The sequence below is a fragment of the Serinus canaria genome, chromosome 25 (genome assembly GCF_022539315.1).
Source record: "Serinus canaria isolate serCan28SL12 chromosome 25, serCan2020, whole genome shotgun sequence".
Lineage (NCBI taxonomy): Eukaryota > Metazoa > Chordata > Aves > Passeriformes > Fringillidae > Serinus > Serinus canaria.
Genome location: NC_066338.1, coordinates 1,929,932 through 1,939,332, shown reverse-complemented (window position 1 = coordinate 1,939,332; position 9,401 = coordinate 1,929,932). Strand labels below are relative to the sequence as shown.

At 47.8% G+C, this 9,401-nt stretch overlaps 1 long non-coding RNA gene across 1 annotated transcript in view; it reads left to right on the top strand.

Annotated features, from left to right (window-relative positions):
* The first annotated feature begins 5,153 nt into the window (after positions 1–5,153).
* The window catches only part of LOC127060447 (uncharacterized), a 139,745-nt gene continuing 135,497 nt past the window's right edge, over positions 5,154–9,401 (top strand). Inside the window, exon 1 of the long non-coding RNA XR_007779511.1 lies at positions 5,154–5,689. This is a non-coding gene — a long non-coding RNA (uncharacterized LOC127060447). The remainder of the gene's footprint in view (positions 5,690–9,401) is intronic.

Here is a 9,401-nt window from a genome sequence, read left to right as displayed (position 1 = left end):
GTTAAACGAAGCTTAAACGTCTGGAAAGTGATTAGTTCTTGTCCTGCTCCAGTTTGAGAGCTGTGCACTCAATCCCGGTGCTTTGCGCTTTCGTTTAACGCGTCTCAGCATCTGCCGGGCTCTCCGTCGCCCGGAGGCGAAGAAGCGGCTTCTTCGCGCACAGAGCATTGTGCCGGTCGCTGTGCGCTCCGGACCGCGGCTTCTGCCGAAAGACGCCGGGAACCGGCACCTACCTTCGGCGAGTGGCGGTAACCCGTCGTCTCTGCGGCTCTTGCCGCCTACATCTTAGCGAAAAAGCTTTTCCAGGCTTTTTCTCCTCAAGAAAAAACTGTGCCAGCACAGGAAGAATCCCTCGACGGTTTTATAAACGCGAGTCGAGTTCTTTCTAGCTCCGAGGCGAAAAAACAGAAAGAAAGAAAAGAAAAAAGTAAGATTCCCTGCGGAGTGCTTCAAATACCTTAGAAAGGTGCAAAGAGAAAGTTGTCTCAGAACTTTTTCCCTTCATCTGTTAAACGAGCTTAACGTTCTGGAAAGTGAGTTAGTTTCTTGTCCTAGCTCAGTTTTGGGAAGAGCTGTGGCCAAGTACCTCCTGGAAACTGACTCATAGAACTAGGGTTGGTGAGTTTTCCAAACCTGGGAAATGCGGCAAAGATTTTGTTCCAGGGCTTGTGGCTCAGAGAAGCCTTCTCGCTCATAAAATTCCGCATTGAGCCGGATGCCTCCCAGGACCAAGCTGGCACCAGAGCCAACTTGGGCTGGTTTGAGAGTGCCAAGTACCTCCTGCAAACTCATTTTTAGAACCAGGGTTGGTGAGTATTGATTCCAGGGAAAACAGGCAGCGTTGGTATTCCAGGGATTGTGGCTCGGAGCAGCCATCTGGCTCCTAAAATTCCGCAATGTGCTGGATGCCTTCTAGGACCAAGCTGGCACCAGTGCCAATTTGGACTGGTTTGAGAGTGCCAAGTACCTCCTGCAATCTGACACCATGATTGAGGGTTAGTGAGTCTTGTTTCCAGGGAAAGGGGCAGCATTGGTGATCCAGAGCCTGTGGCTCGGAGAAGCCTTCTGGCTACCAACATTCCGCATTGTGCAGGATGCCTCCCAGGACCAAGCTGGCACCAGTGCCAAGTCAGGCTGGTTTGAGAGTGCCAAGTACCTCCTGCAAACTGACCCCTAGAATCAGAATTGGTGAGTCTTGATTCTCCAGGAAAACGGGCAATGTTGGTGTTCCAGGGTCTGTGGCTCTGAGCAGCCTTCTGGCTCAAAAAATTCCGCATTGCACGGGATGCCTCCCAGACGCAAGTTGGCACCAGTGCCCGCTTGGGCTGGTTTGAGATTGCCAAGTACCTCCTGCAAACTGACCCCTAGAACCAGAGTTGGTGAGCTACGTTTCCAGGGAAAAGGGGCAGCGTTGGTTGTTCCAGGGCCTGTGGCTCAGAGCAGCCTACTCTCTCCTACAATTCCGCATTGTGTAGGATGCCTCCCAGGACCAAGCTGGCAGCAGTGCAAACTGTGGCTGGTTTGAGAGTGCCAAGTACCTCCTGCAAACTGACTCCTAGAATTTGGGTTGGTGAGTTTTACAAACCTGGGAAATGGGGCAAAGTTTTTGTTCCAGGGCTTGTGGCTCAGAGCAGCCTTCTGGCTCAAAAAATTCCGCATTGGGCAGGAGGCCTCCCAGGACCAAGCTGGCACCAGTGCCAACCCTGGCTGTTTTGAGAGTGCCGAGAACCTCCTGCAATCTGACACCATGGACCAGGGTTAGTGAGTCTTGTTTCCTGGGAAAAGGGCAGCATTAGAGTTCCACGGCCTATGGCTCGGAGCAGTCTACTCTCTCCTAAAATTCCGCATTGCGCAGGATGCCTCCCAGACCCAAGCTGGCAGCAGTGCCAACTCTGGCTGGTTTGAGAGTGCCAAGTACCTCCTTCAGTCTGACTCCTAGAACTAGGTTTGGTGAATTTTCCAAACCTGGGAAATGGGGCAAAGTTTTAGGTCCAGGCTTGTGGCTCGGAGCAGCCTTCTGGCTCCTAAAATTCCGCATTGCGCAGGATGCCTCCCAGGACCAAGCTGGCACCCGTGCAAACTTGGGCTGGTTTGAGAGTGCCAAGTACCTCCTGCAAACTCATTTTTAGAACTAGAGTTGGTGAGTCTTGCTTCCAGGTAACAGGGGCAACGTTGTTATTCCACGGTTTGTTTGTCAGAGAAGCCGTCTGCCTCCTAAAATTCTGCATTGCGCATGATGCCTTTCAGGACCAAGCTGGATCCAGGACCAACATTGGCTGGTTTGAGAGTGCCAAGTACCTCCTGCAATCTGACACCATGAACCAGGGTTAGTGAGCTTTGTTTCCAGGGAAAGGGGCAGCATTGGTGATCCAGGGCCTGTGGCTCAGAGCAGCCTTCTGGCTCCTAAAATTCTGCATTGCGCAGGATGCCTCCCAGACACAAGCTGGCACCTTTTACATGGTTTTCCTGGGGTCACAGGATGAGGGAAGAGACGAGACAGTTGGCTCCATGCATCAGATGGCTTGATTTTTTTTTTATATGAGATATAAGATATAAAAACTATGCTAAATAATAAAGAGAAAGGTTTCACTACAAGGCTATGCTAAGAATAGAATAGAATGCATAATCAGGTCTTCTCTGACTGAGACCAGCAGAACAGGTGTCCTGTGATAGGCTCTTAATTGCAAACAGTCTGACGGGGCCAATCACAGATTTCTCCCCGTTGCATTCCACAGTAGCAGATAGGAATTGTTTACAGTTTGTTCCTGAGGCTCTCAGCTCTCAGGAGAGGAAAAATCCTAAGTAAAGGATTTCTCATAAAATATGTTGGTGACATCTCACCCTTTTTATATTAAAAAGCAATTAAAAAGAAAAATGTTTGCAATTTCATCTGCTGGACCAAGCAGAGGAAAGAACAAACATCTGAGAGGCATTTTTTGTTATGTTTTGCCAATCAAAATATCAATCAAATGCTGGTGTGGAACCATCAGGGAAATTCTTCACCTGCAGAACACCAAATTCCCATCACATCACCAAAACAATCTTAAAATAGAAGAAAATGCAAAAACAGGCCAAGGAAAGTTCATTGCTTCAAGTCCAAACAGCTGAGTTTCAGGAAAAAGTCCAAACTGAAGATGTTCCTCTTTGACAGTGTGGAAAGTCCCTTTTGTCCTGAAACAGGCTTGCAAAAATTTTTTGAGCTGCCAGCTCTTTCAACACTTTTTAATTAATTTTTTTGTTTGTTTGTTTGTTTGTTTGTTTTTCTTTTTGGTTTTTTTTTTTTTTCTTTTGAAAGGGCTTTAGCATAGAGTGGTCCACTGAGACCCCAAACAGGCTGATCCACCAGCCACCGTTTTCAGGGGGCCCTGCACCCCATGGTAGGAATAGAGAGCCCAGACCTGGCTCACAGAACGGAGGTCCAGGTCCCGGCGGGGGAAGCAACGCCCCCAAACCCAACAAGCGCTGGTTGGGAGGCCCTGGCCCAGGGAACCGAGCCAAACATCAACTTCTAAAAGGGGGGAGGTCCCAGGGGGGGATACAATCTTGAAGCAACTGGGAGAAAGTGGGGGTGGAACACAAGGCGGGCAACACAATGTTTACACCAGTAGGGGGACTACAAGGGAGGAGAATAACTTGAACAAACCAATGGGGTTTCGAAGGGCACAAAATTGATAGGGAAGTTTCTAGAGAAAGGGGCAGGCTTGGGGAGGGGTTGATGTTCAATGGGAGAAGGAACAGGGAACAAAAGGGCAGGTCTATGGGGAAAAACCAACACTGCAGGGGGGAAAGGAACAATCCATTAATAATAACATATGCTAGAACAGCAGAAAATAGGAAGGATTATAAAAGGGACTACGAGAACTGCATTACAATAATAAACACCCTCTGCAGCAGAGTGTCTCACTGGTTTTGCTTTCAAACCAGGAGAGGTGCCAACCCAAAAGTTTCCCAACTTCAAATTCAACTGGCTGCAGTTTTGATTTCCTTCTTAAATATATCACCGAGGCACTACCACCTTCTGGAATTGGCTTAGCAGCATGTCTGTTCTTAGTACCAAGCAGGGATTCACTTTGCCAGGCATGGAGGAAGTTTCTAGGAGCTTTCCACAAAAAATCACTTCTGTGGCTGACTTCTTCCCTCCCCACCAAAAACCAAGCCATGCCAAACCAACACCTTAACTAATCCGTAGTACTCAGTACGCATCCAATAATTCCTTTTAAAGGATACTTTACGTTTTTTACCAAACACACTGAAAAGAAGTGGATCCATAATATTGATAAAAATTGTTCCTATTCAATAGAAATATTGGGTCATGCAACTCTAGATTACATAGCTATTTTTTTGTACAATACACAGAAGAGTTTTCACCTCATGTAAGAGCCTAATTGAGGGACGCGGGACTCCAGGCGGCTCTCCAAAATGCAGTTTATTCCATCCAAGACATTGCAGCAGCCCAGGGTGGTGGGTGACAGAGCCTGTACCTACAGCTGTCAGCTCTAGCTGCAGGCAGGCCTGGAGAGCCTTTGGGTTTGGTTACAATGCATCATATACTTTGCTGAGCATCTTCATACAGTAGAACCAATCTATCCCTTAGCTCTTATCTATAGCCTATCATAACTACTCTAATTACCATAGTCATGTTACTATTCTCCACTCACTAAAAGTCAGTACATTACAGTTGAAGCTGAAAGTTGTTGTTCAGTTTTCTTGGCAGTGGAACATTGGGAGACCTTTTTTCTGCTTGCCACATTTGCTGACTTGTTTGCCTGTGCTATCTTCCAGCTTGGTGAAATCATCTTCTTCTTTGGGGTGGGTTTATCCTTTGCTCTAAGTCATAAAAGCCCCTTCTAACTAACATACCCTTTTGCCTCCTTGGTTATCCAGTAAGACTGGCTCAGCAATTCTTTCCTTCTAGATGAAAACTTGCTTCCAACTCTATTCTTTCTTCAGACTCCATATTCAAAAATCTTTCTGCCAAGCATACATATCTGTGAGACTTTCTTGTCAAACTTTCGTCTTTCCCAACACCTCTAAAGAAAGGTTTCCTGATGGTTTGGATCAGAAGATCCAGTATTGCCATCCTGAGATTTTTCTTTCAAAGCCCATAAGCTGTGCTCAAGGTTTTGGCTATGTTCTTTGTTGTGCCTTGCATATATTTGGCTAGAAAGCCAGTGGAGATGATGTCCTTGCTGCAGAAGCCATGGGAAATAAGGCGGAGTGTCTGGCTGATGTACCGGGGCTGTAGACTATCCACCACTCCCCCAGGGAGGCGAGGATCCCTAAAGGAAGAGAATATTGGCTATGCTCTGGAAGTTTGACAGAGAGAAAGCTCCTCATAGCTCAAATGATTTGTCTCCTGGAGTTCTGAGGAATATGTTGGCAAGAAGAAGGCTGCTGTCTTTTCCAAAAATCTTCTGTGCATTCAAGAGGATCATTGCACTTCTTGTTGGAGAATGAAAGAAATATTAGTAGTAATTAGTCCTTTTTCTCTATCTGTCCATCACTGATTGAATTTGAATAGGTTATTTTTAATTTCTTGATTTATTTGAATAATTCATCACAAGGTATTCCAATATCCCAAATTCTGCTTCACTTCTTTCTTTTGTAGGCCAGTCTGGTTCATCTTCTCTCTGCTGTATTATTGCAGACCATATCTGAATGTTTTTTTCTTTTTCGTTTTGAACATTAGGTTCAAACTTCATGAACAGAACACTTTATTTATCATTATTTTACCAGTTTGCGAAGAAATCCAGAATTTTGAAGAGAAGTGATGCGACTCCACTTGAGGTTTTCAATGGAAGAGAAGAATGACGATGTCCTACATTCACAGCACTGCCCACAATAATACTGCAGCTAGATTCCAGCAACTTAGGTCAGGTTCTGGAAACTAGCAGCCATGATCGTATAGAAGTCTAAAAAGTTTCCGTTTGGCCGCTTTTCCTGAAAAATAGCTTATATGTCCCAACGTTGTGCTGAATCTTGTTCTACAGACGCTTCTTTTGCGGTCTGAATTCCTTGCTGGACTTCTGTATATAAGAATATAAGATACAGAATATAGGATATATAAGATACAGCAAACCTATGTTTCATCATATGCTGTAAGAATTTGGTTCTAATCTAGAAGAGCAAGAAAAGGTTGCCATAATAATAGAAGCTAAAGAATCTGCTAAGAAAGCAGGAAATGAACTGCTTATTTTATACAGATGGGAACAGAGACTTAGTTGTTTGAATGGGTTCTTTTTTACTTCTAAATAGAATTTTAGAAGTGGTGGGGTTCTCCAAGAACTTTTTCCCTTCCTATGTTAAATTAAGTTTAAATGTCTGGAAAGTGGTTAGTTCTTGTCCTGGCTCAGTTTGAGAGCTGTGCACTCAATCCCGGTGCTTTGCGCTTTCGTTTAACACATCTCAGCATCTCAGGAGCTCTCCGTCGCCCGGAGGTGAAGAAGCGGCTTGTTCTCGCACAAGGCATTCTGCCAGTCGCGGTGTGCTCCGGACCACGGCATCTGCCGAAAGACGCCGGGAACCGGCACCTACCATCGGCGGGTAGCTGTAACCCGTCTTCTGCGGCTCTTGCCGCCTACATCTTAGCGAAAAAGCTTTTCCAGGCTTTCTCTTAAGAAAAAACTGTGCCAGCACAGTAAGAATCCCTCGACGTTTTTCATAAAGCTAGTCGAGTTCTTACTAGCTCCGAGACTAAAGAAAAAGTAAGATGCCCAACGGAGTGTTTCAAATAGCTTTGAAAGGTGCAAAGAAAAGCTGTCCGAGAACTTTTTCCCTTCCTATGTTAAACGAAGCTTAAACGTCTGGAAAGTGGTTAGTTCTTGTCCTGGCTCAGTTTGAGAGCTGTGCACTCAATCCCTGTGCTTTGCGCTTTCGTTTAACACGTCTCAGCATCTGCCGAGCTCTCCGTCGCCCGGAGGCGAAGAAGCGGCTTGTTTGCGCACAAGGCATTGTGCCGGTCGCTGTGCGCTCCGGACCGCGGCTTCTGCCGATAGACGCTGGGAAGCGGCGCCTACCTTAGGCCAATTGCGGTAACCCGTCTTCTGCGGCTCTTGCCGCCTACATCTTAGCGAAAAAGCTTTTCCAAGCTTCCTCACAAGAAAAAACTGTGTCAGCACAGTAAGAATCCCTCGACGTTTTTCATAAAGCTAGTCGACTTCTTACTAGCTCCGAGACTAAAGAAAAAGTAAGATTCCCCACAGAGTGCTTCAAATAGCTTAGAAAGGTGCAAAGAAAAGCTGTCCGAGAACTTTTTCCCTTCCTATGTTAAACGAAGCTTAAACGTCTGGAAAGTGGTTAGTTCTTGTCCTGGATTAGTTTGAGAGCTGTGCACTCAATCCCGGTGCTTTGCGCCTTCGTTTAACGCGTCTCAGCATCTGCCGAGCTCTCCGTCGCCCGGAGGCGAAGAAGCGGCTTGTTCGCGCACAGGCATTGTGCCGGTCAGCTGTGCTCTCCGGACCGCGGCTTCTCCCGAAAGACGCCGGGAACCGGCACCTACCTTAGGCCAATTGCGGTAACCCGTCTTCTGCGGCTCTTGCCGCCTACATCTTAGCGAAAAAGCTTTTCCAAGCTTCCTCACAAGAAAAAACTGTGTCAGCACAGGAAGGATCCCTCGCCCATTTTCATAAAGCTAGTCGAATTCCTATCAGCTCTGAGGCGAAAAGAAAAAGTAAGATTCCCCACAGAGTGCTTCAAATACCTTAGAAAGGTGCAAAGAAAAGTTGTCCGAAAACTTTTTCCCTTCGTCTGTTAAACGAAGCTTAAATGTCTGGAAAGTGATTAGTTCTTGTCCTGGCTCAGTTTGAGAGCTGTGCACTCAATCCCGGTGCTTTCGTTTAACGTGTCTCAGCATCTGCCGAGCTCTCCGTCGCCCGGAGGCGAAGAAGCGGCTTGTTCGAGCACAGAGCATTGTGCCGGTGGCGGTGCGCTCCAGACCGCGGCTTCTTCCGAAAGACACCGGGAGCCCGCACCTCCTTTAGGCCAGTTGCGGTAACCCGTCTTCTGCGGCTCTTGCATTGCGCAGGACGCCTCCTAGACGCAAGCTGGCACCGTTGCCAACTTGGGCGGGTTTGAGAGTGCCAAGTACCTCCTGCAATCTGAAACCTAGAACCAGGTTTGGTGAGCTATGTTTCCAGGGAAAATGGGCAGCGTTGGTTCTTCCAGGGCCTGTGGCTCGGACCAGCCTACACACTCCTAAAATTCCGCATTGCGCAGGATGCCTCCCAGACCCAAGCTGGCAGCAGTGGAAACTTGGGCTGGTTTGAGAGTGCCAAGTAGCTCCTGCAAACGGACCCCTATAACCAGGGTTGGTGAGTCTTGTGTCTCCAGGAAAACGGGCAGCATTTGTGATTCCGGGCCTGTGGCTCGGAGCAGCCTTCTGGCTCAAAAAATTCCGCATTGCGAAGGTTGCCTCCAGACTCAAGATGGCAGAAGTGCCAACTTGCTCTAGTTTGAGTTTGCCAAGTACCTCCTGCAATCTGAAACCTAGAACCAGGGTTGGTGAGTCTTGTTTCTTCAGGAAAAGAAAACGGGCGCTGTTGGTGTTCCAGGGCCTGTTCCTCGGAGCAGCCTTCTGGCTCCTAAAATTCTGCATTGCGCAGGATGCCTCCCAGGATCCAAGCTGTCACCAGTGCCAAGTCAGGCTGGTTTGAGAGTGCCAAGTACCTCCTGCAATCTGAAAACTACGACCAGGGTTGGTGAGCTACGTTTCCAGCGAAAATGGGGCAGCGTTGGTTTTTCCAGGGCCTGTGAATCGGAGCAGCCTATTCTCTCCTAAAATTCCGCATTGCGCAGGATGCCTCCCAGGACCAAGCTGGCGCCAGTGCCAAGTCAGGCTGGTTTGAGAGTGCTAAGCACCTCCTGCAAACTCATTACTAGAACCAGAGTTGGTGACTCTTGATTCCAGGGAAAAGGGGCAGCGTTCTTATTCCTAGGTTTGTGTCTCGGAGAAGCCGTCTGCCTCCTAAAATTCTGCATTGCGCATGATGTCATCCAGGACCAAGCTAGGACCAGTGCCCACTTGGGCTTGTTTGAGAGTGCCAAGTACCTCCTGCAATCTGACACCATGAATCAGATTTAGTGAGCTTTGTTTCCAGGGATAAGGGCAACATTGGTGATCCGGGGCCTGTGGCTCGGAGCTGCCTTCTGGCTCCTAAAATTCCGCATTGCGAAGGATGCCTCCCAGACCCAAGCTGGCAGCAGTGCCAACTTGGGCTTGTTTGAGAGTGCCAAGTGCCTCCTGCAAACTGACCCCTACAACTAGGGTTGGTGAGTCTTGCTTCTCGAGGAAAACGGGGAGCATTTGTGATTCAGGGCCTGTGGCTCGGAGCAGCCCTCTGGCTCAAAAAATTCCGCATTGGGCAGGGTGCCTCCCAGGGCCAAGCTGACACCAGTGCCAACTT